This window comes from Dipodomys merriami, unplaced genomic scaffold, assembly GCF_024711535.1.
Source record: "Dipodomys merriami isolate MVZ:Mamm:240054 unplaced genomic scaffold, mDipMer1.0.p SCAF_268, whole genome shotgun sequence".
Lineage (NCBI taxonomy): Eukaryota > Metazoa > Chordata > Mammalia > Rodentia > Heteromyidae > Dipodomys > Dipodomys merriami.
The window spans coordinates 305,563-314,632 of NW_027204137.1; positions in this window are offsets into that span (position 1 = coordinate 305,563).

The window sequence follows — 9,070 nt, forward strand, 5'->3', positions numbered from 1 at the left end:
TACTCCTCTCCATGGTCCCTTGTTCCCCAGACTGGCTGAGTCTAGGTGCTCGTTTCTGGGATGACTTGTCTCAGTGAGTATTCATGGAGATTTGAACTCAAGGCCTGGGTACTGTGCCTGAGCACTTCTGCTCAAGGCTAGTGCTCTACTATTTTGAGTTACAGTACCACTTCCACTGTTTGGCTGGTTATAGTTAAGAATCTTCAGCCATACTTCCAGCATAACTCTTTGCAGGTTAGTTGGGAGATGGAGTCTTAGGGATTTTTTTAGCCCCGGTTGGCTTTGAATTGCAATCTTTGTCACGAGAACTCTTTATTATTTCCAATTAAATAAAATGGAGATCAAATAGAATAAATAGAGTTTACCTGGTCCTTACCAAGAATTGACCAAGTAATATCCTCAATGACAAAACTCGTTAGATGTGAGAATCTTAGCACAGATATACCCAATATTTTAGAATCATGTAGTCAGTACTAGAATACATAACACAAAACCAAAAAGGCAAAACTCAAAATCTAAAATTTTTTACATTAATATTTAGACATCTTTGCTAACAAAGCACATCAGATATTTGGGCCTCAGTTACCAGGGTCTGAGAAAAGAGCAACTAGTTAGCAAGATACAATAGAATAGATGGATGGAGGAGTAGTAAACTTGGTGGAAAGGTATGGGTCAGATAGGAACAAACCCTGAACCCACCATGTGGCCAAGAACCCACCCTGTGGCCAAGATGGCAAACTCACGATGGTGAATTTCTGAAAAAATGCAAAGAAAGCCTGAACAGATAGATGAAGCCTAGATTGGCTAGTCTTTGATAGGGAAGCTAGAGGAGGTACCCGGGACGCAACTCTCATTCCACACTTCAGGGCACAATCCAAAAAGTTGTAGAAAAGAAAGGGAGAGATACACGAAGTTGGACATGATTAGCAGAGAGCAAAGAGATCCTGAAAGTGAACAGACTTCTGACCATTTACCATTGCAGAGGCAAAAATTGTCTAAATCTGAGAAGAGACTAAAAAATTAGGTGCTCTGGCTATCCAGGGAGTGCAGGAGGCATTTCAGAGGGGTTTCAAGGCACTGGAGTTACACATCTCCCCATTAAGGGTGTAGGAGAGAAAAGTAATCAGTGAGTGAAGGTGGGCTTATCGGATGGAAGTAGCCCCACAACTTACCACTGAGCCCTCTAGGGGGGAGTGGCGAAGCATCCAGAGTCAAGTGCCCTCAGCTCCAGACGTGACTGGGCTTTCAGTTAAAGGCCTAGCAGGTTCTTCGGCGTGGAACCACATTTGGAGGAAGACTGAGCGACAGAGAACCCTTAGAGAGTAGTTCACTCACCAAAATGTACAAGCATGGAGGTGGATGCAGAGGCCAGCAAGGAATTGATTCACTTTGTCCACATTAGACAGACCGGTTTCCAAAAGCCCTTCAGAACTATAGTATTCCTCAGAGCAAAAAAGGGAAAAACAAGCAAAAGAACGAAAAAAAAAAGGAGAGGAATCCCACTTCCTATCCTGACTTTAAGCCTTTCCCGGGTTCAAATGGCACCATTTATGTTATGTTTTTAAAAAGAGGTTGCTGAGTAAGAACCACACCACACATGTGGTATTAAGGTAAAGAGTAGGTTTATTCATCAATCCCACTGGCACCAGGCCATGTTGGTCCTCCACGCGGCTGGGAAAGGCCTGGGAAAGACTTAGGAAAGACCTGGGAAAGAGCACGTCTGGGCATGGGCTAGGCCTTGTCTATGAATGGGTGAAGATAGGTGTGGCCACATCAAATTCAGATGTGACCTCAGCAGATGCAGATGTGACATCTTCCAGGTGTGCCAGTTGCCTAAGTAACAAAGTTATTGGGCAGAGACTTTACTGCAAGTAGGATAGAGTCTGCTCTCCATCCACGAGCAGACCTTACACAGGTAGTGCGCAAGGCCGGGAGTTAAAACCCGAGTACCAGCACAATATAAAAAAATGAGTCCTTTATCTTTGAAAAGGGATATTTCTCCAAAAATTCATACCCAGGAAAATTTTCAAGGACAAAGACTGTTTGAAAGGCTCTTTCACATCTTAAACTGATTTCTCTGTTTGATTCACATTATGGAAAATAGGAATCACACTTCACATTAAAAAGTATGCACATTGTTGAACATTTTTAATGTTCAACAAAATGTAAAAATTGTTTGTATTTTTAATGTAAAGGAAGCATGGGAAAGGAATTCACCTCATTGGGTGAATTAGGTTTGACTCACTGACAGACTTTTGTAAGTAAATGAGGGTCTGTTTACATGTAAAGAAGTCTACACAGATGGATTTCTAGGAGGGAGAACAAGCTAGCTGCTGTCCAGTTTTGAATCAAAGTAAGTTTATTCCTAAGAATTGACAAAGAGTAGCTCATCTCATAGAATTCTATGCAAACAGCAATTTCAAAAGGTTTAAAAGACATGTCTATGTTGTGAACAACCAAGTTTTCACAAACAAAAAAGAGTTTCCTGAGCCAAAAAAATATGTTAGAGCAAAAGAAACTTTGTTAAATATAGTTAATGGCTGAGGGACAGGTGTAAAAGAATTCTGTAATAACAACTAAACTATAAAGTTTTCATCAAGTCCCTAACAAGAATCTCCAAGATAGGCCTTGCTAAATCTGTCATAAAGGACTGGGTTTATGCAATTGTTTAGGGTCCAACATCTTCTACGGTAGCTTTGTTTGCAAAACGCTCATACCACATGCAGTGTCTGGAAAAACGTGCTGTCTTGCTAGGCACCTAAGGGATTTTTGTGCCACTGTGAATATTTGTCGTTTTACTTCTTGTAATTATACCTGTCAATGTGAAGTCCTTTCGTGATAAGAATAATAGCTTCTGGAAGTGGTACCGTGGCTCAAGTGGTAGAGCACTAGACTTGAGCTGTGGAGCTGAGGGACAGCGCCTAGGCCCAGAGTTCAAGCCCCACGACCGACACACACACACACACACACACACACACACACACACACACACACACACATACACTAATATTTACCACTTTGACTCATGTTAGGTTCCTGACATTGGATATCACACAATTATCTAATAATCAAACTTTCCTCCCCAGACATAAAATACATTCATACTTCCACACAAACAAAAACACCAGATCCTTCAAAATAATGAGAATAATGAGCCATCTACTCCATGATTTCATTCATTCATGACGATGCATTTTTCATATCATAATTAAAAATCTTTTTGAGTCTCTCCGATTAGTAGACAAAAATATATTATCATATAATAGAAACTGTAGGTAAAATTACTTTTCCCTAGTTAATCTTTAATATATCATATCAAAGACTTCTCTTTCCTTCTGCTGAGTCTGGTTCTGGCATTTTGCCCTAATGTCTAATATTAAATTACAGAGGATATGCCATATTCCTTAATTCATTTTTCCTAAAGGTTATGCTATAGAGTTGAATATGATTTATTTACTGATTCTAAATTAACTTTACTCAACAACTTGTATTATTGTTTATATTGCTCCTAAACCATTTGAAATGTCAAAAAGAATTGGATATTCACCTTAGCAATGATTGTGAATGGCAGCAATGTTTGTGGGGAGATGAAGGACTTGACTTATCTGGAGTGCCTAAAAGATGGCAATGCTATTTAAAGGGCTGATCATTTAGTAATCTTTTAAAGTGTGGTCTTCTTATTTCATCTAAGAAGATAAAAGTATGCTTTTCATCACATTCTGGCCTGTAAAACACTGGAATCATTTCCTTTGTACATCATATGCCCTGCTGCTTCTGTAGTGAAACCCACAAACAACTGCACAGCTGTTAGCTGCTCTAGATTTTGAAATTTTCTTCCACTAGCCCTCCCTAGTGATTCAAGACCAGACTCATGAGATAGTCATATAATCCACAATTACAAAGCACCACAATATAAAAGACGACATGCAAAATGAGGTTCATTTTTTTCTTTGTTATTTCCTTTTTTTTATTGATTGTCTTTTAAGGAGCATGGGGCTGTTTATTTCTCATTATTGTTGGTATGACTTAAATAAATTTACCAGATTTTTGAAATAAAATACATATAAAAAGCCATATTTAGTCACAAAATAAAAGTGAACATTTGAGTGATTCTTTTCATTCTACTCCTGTTCACAGTTATTTTAAAATAACTTTGAGATGAGACAAGCATATGTGTAAATTGCCATGCATCAAGCACACAGGACTCTCCAATCTTTGGGCTTTGATTTCTATATCAATTCCACCTAGAAAAGAAAATTATCACTTGCTTCATGTCTTAAGTAATCTACTTAAAACAAGTTTAATTTTATCAATACATCTCATAATCTATGGAATTGATGCATTGCATAATTATTTGATTTCTTATTTCCACTACATTAATATTACACTTATTGTAGTTTTTTGCACATGAAATAATGACCTTCTTGAGGATAAAACATTCATGTTTTTCATTTTGGTTGCCGAAATGGAACTATTAGAATTTTTGAAAATATAACTTTAAATCAAAACTTTCAAATTTCATAGGAGTTCAATTTTGTTACTTACATCTTTAATGTTAGAATAAAAAGCATTATTAAATAGAAAGCAAAATTTTGTTATCACTCCTCAATTTCTGAATTTATTTTATAATAAAAATAATTATATTTATATAATATATATACTGAAACAAAGTATGTGATATGGAAACAAAAAACTCCTTTTTGTTTTTGTGTTCATTGTTGTTGTTTATAGTTTGTGATGATTCTATAGGCTTTACCTCATGCCTGGTATATTCATTGTATGTCTTCAGGAAGGTAGGGGTGGGCACAGAGCTTTAGGGATAAATTGCAGCAATGGAGTTCATTGAACATTGATAAAAGTGAACTATTTAAAACACGGGTAGGGACAGGAGGGTAGGACTGGGAACAAGTGAGGGAAATGAAGACATTTTATAAAAGGAAATGTACTCATTACCTGACTCATGTAATTGTAATCCCTCTATAAATCACCTTAATAATACCAGACTAAATTTATTTAAAGGCCAACAAAATGTCGTTTCTTAGAATCCTAATAGTTTGCTTTGTTCACTGGTTTGGGCTGGTTGAGTCTATCTCTGAAAATAGATACATTGACATTCATTGGGAGAAGTTGTGAGCTCATTGGGAGAAGTTGTCAGCTACTAGAAGATAAGTCAATTATGATTGTCTGTATGGTTTTTGAGACTCTGATTCATTTATTTCTTTATTCTAATTTGTATTATTTCTGTCTACTGATTTTTGGTTTGGCTTGTTCCTGTTTTTCAAGTTCCTATTGCTGATTCAACATTGTTCTGATTTGTTGATGTACACACTCAAAGATATAAATTTTCCTTGAGTATTGCCTGTGCTGTTGTATCCCAGAGGAGGTAGCATTTTGTCTGTTTCGCTTCCACTGAATTTTATAAACGTTGGAACTTCCCTCCATATCTCATCAGTAATTCACTGATGATTTAGCAATGTGTTATTCAGTCTCTGTGTTTCAGAATTTTCTGTGATGCCTTTTGATGTCGAGATCTCATTTGGTCCCATCATGGCCTGACAGAGTACAAGGAGTAATTTCATTTTTTTTGAATTTTCACAGATTTTCCTTGTGATCTAAGATACGATCTATTTTGGAGAACGTTCTGTGGGCTGCTGAAAGGAATATATATTGTGACACTGCTAGATGAAATATTCTGTAGATATCTGTTAGGTATGGTTTGCCAATACAGTTATTTAGCACTGAAGTCTTTTTGCTAAGTTTTTACCTGGCAGGCCTGTCCAGAGGTAAGAATGATGTGTTCAAGCAACCAACAATGTGTTTGGAGGTATACATGTTTTTAGGGTAAGTAGTATTTGTCTGATAAATTTGGGAGCTCTAGGATTCATGACATTGATATTTAGAATTGTTATATCGTCCTAATGGACAGTTTTCTTTACCAATATGTAATGTCTTTCTTTGTCTCTTTTTACCTTCATACCACTTTTAATTTAAAGCCTATTTTATACCTTCATACCACTTTTAATTTAAAGCCTATTTTATCTATTATTCGTATAGCTACTCTGGCCTGTTTATGAGGTCCATTTTTAATTTTTAAAGATGATGTACCGAAGGGTTAGAATTACATAAGTCAGATAATGAGCACATTTCTTTTTGAAGTGTCACCTCTTCCTTAATGTTCTCCCAGCTTTTCCCTTTCAACCTCCTTCCCCTATAAGTTGTATAGTTCATTTTTAATATAGTGTCTATTGAGTAGCACTGCTGCATTTGTTCTCCCTTTGTCCCACCATTTCTGCTCCCCCTTGCCCTTTGAAAACTTACATATAAGACCAAAGGTGCAGAAAGAAAAATCAGCATCAGAAGAAAGAAGGAAAAAGCAAACCAATAAAAAATCTTTCATTATCATTTATTGGAGATCATTTTGATGAACATTATTTTATATGATAATATTCATATAACTATTGAGCTTTTGTGTTTAAAATCCCATATAATTTATCATGTCCAAGTGTAATGTTTTCTCTTTTACCATCCAAATGTGTTTACTTGTAGAATTAGAGGCACATTGTAATAAAAAAAGTGAGGGAAATCAGGCAACCTATATTTCTTTGAGTGTGTCTTTCTTTACTTAATATGTTGTTCTAAGTCTTTCCATTTCCTTATGAATGGCGTAATATTATTCTATCTGAATCAATAGAATTGCATCAAACTGAAGAGTTTCTTCATGGCAAAGGAAAAGTTAGCAGGATCTATAGAAAGAGAACAGAATTGAAGAAGAATTTTACTAGCTAATCATCAGACAAGGGTTTTCATAACTAACCCATATTTAGAAATGAAAAATTAAACCCAACAACAATAAACCCTCAAATAAAGAAGAACCCAATTAATATATGGTTAATTACTTAAAGATAACTTCTAAGAAGAAGTAAGAATAACAAATAGACACATCTCTCTCCATAAAAGAAATGCAAAAACAAACAACACTGAGACTCATCTCAACCCTGTTACAATTTCATTATGAAAAAATGAACAATCACAGATACTGATATGGCTGTGGCCCAAAGGAAACTCTATTTCACTGTTGGTGAGACTGTAATCTTGTTCAATCACTTTGGAAAAAACTATGGAAGTTGCTCACAAAACTGAATAGAGAGCTACCTATTATCCAGCAATTCCACTTACGGGCTGCAAGGAGGTACAAATGAATTATCTGAAATGTCATAGTCCATGGAGAGTGAAAATACTATAATTCTCTTAAAAGACTGTCAAAGCCCAGCAAAATAAATAGCAGAAAATGTGTACTGCAAGAGAGGACAGTGGAGGGCAATGTGAGAGGGGTAGGAAATTGAAGGGGAAAAGGATAGAATACAGACAACAATCCATTGTATAATTCCCAGAATTGAAATATACAAAGGAAAGAGTAATGTGAAATGGGGGTGGAGATGTTGAAGTCGTAACACAACTCCAGGTGCCTTGTACATATAAACTGCTTTGTTTAATGGGAAGTAATTCCATAACAAAATATTGACATATGTAAGAATTGGGATTGATTGGGAGGGGTGGATGAGAATGATGAAAGGGGTGATATTGATCAAGATACACTGTATCCCATATACTGTTTCAGTGAATGGCAACTCCTTTGTACAACTACTTAAAGATAAAAACTTTTTGAAACTTAGTTATGATAGTTGAATAGAGTTGAACCTCAATTCAATTCCAATTTAAAAATATTTCTAACCTGGAGACTTGGAGAATAAAATTCAAATAATAAAATATTATAAATATTTTTATCAAAATTTGTGATATTTAACTACAAACTACTTTGCTTTTTGTTAGCCATTGGGCTTTTATAAGAGAATTCTTCAAAGTAAGTGGCATAAAATAAAAAGCAGTATATTACCCATACTCTAGAAGCTTGAACATTGATTATAAAAATGGTTGTTCCAAGCAATTCCTTTTCTAATGGGGGTTCACTTTCTGGTTCATTATAATTATTTGCTGGACATTCATAAGGCAGTGTAATTATATTGGGCTTCCTTAATCAGGATCATTATTGCAGGGTCATCTCTAAAAGGTTGATTCTAATGTCACCAGACAGGGGAATAGAATTTCAACATGTGTATCTGAAAGGAGTTACATCGTCCAATACACTTTGCAACTTTTGCTTTAACTTAGGGTAGTATATCATGTGGATATTATTTCATAGAAGATAATAACTTAAGGACAAGCTTATAACATTTGACTTATGTGGATGATTCTTCTTAAAATGGGAATAATTATAGTGATGGCAAAGTGAAGTATGATAGTTTAATGGCTCTTGGATCACATCATAGGTAACTATGTAAACATTGTACAGCCTTTCTAAGGCCCTTCTAATGTATTTGAAGAATCTCTGATGAGTTAATTGCTTTCAGAAATATTCGATTGAGCCAACAAATACAGATATCGTTTGATTTTAATTACTTTCTGCTATTAGGATTTTCACAGACACCAAAATCAGAGGATATTAATTTCTCTGATAAAATACATAATAATTTTTTTGTAATTAATATAACATGAAGAGTGTAACGTTAATAGCACTAAAATACTAATATTCACATTATATAATACATTGACATTCGTTGGTTACATCAATTTTTAGATTATTTATAATTTTTAGAATATTTATAAGTGTAAATTGTTTGTAATGTATAGACAATGAGAGAACGATTTGCATGCATATTACTACAGATGCAAACAGATTCACTTGGTTATTCATGATCCTCTATTCGTTAGTTTCATTCATGCATGGAGAACATGCAAAGAAGTGAAAATTGCAAACTTGAATTTACTAAAGGGTTAATTACATGGAGTTTCTGTTGGACTAATAGCAGATTTTAGAAATTAGTTTTGCCTCTTGCTTTCACCCTCCTTTCCTTCCTTTGTTCCTTCATTTCTTCCTTCCTTCCTTTTTTCTTCCTTCCTTCTTTACTTCTTTCCTTTCTCCCTCCTTCCTTCCATCCCTACTCTCTCTTTTTCTTTCCTTCCTTCCTCCCTACCTTCATTCCTTCCTTGTTTCTTTCCTTCCTTCCTTCCT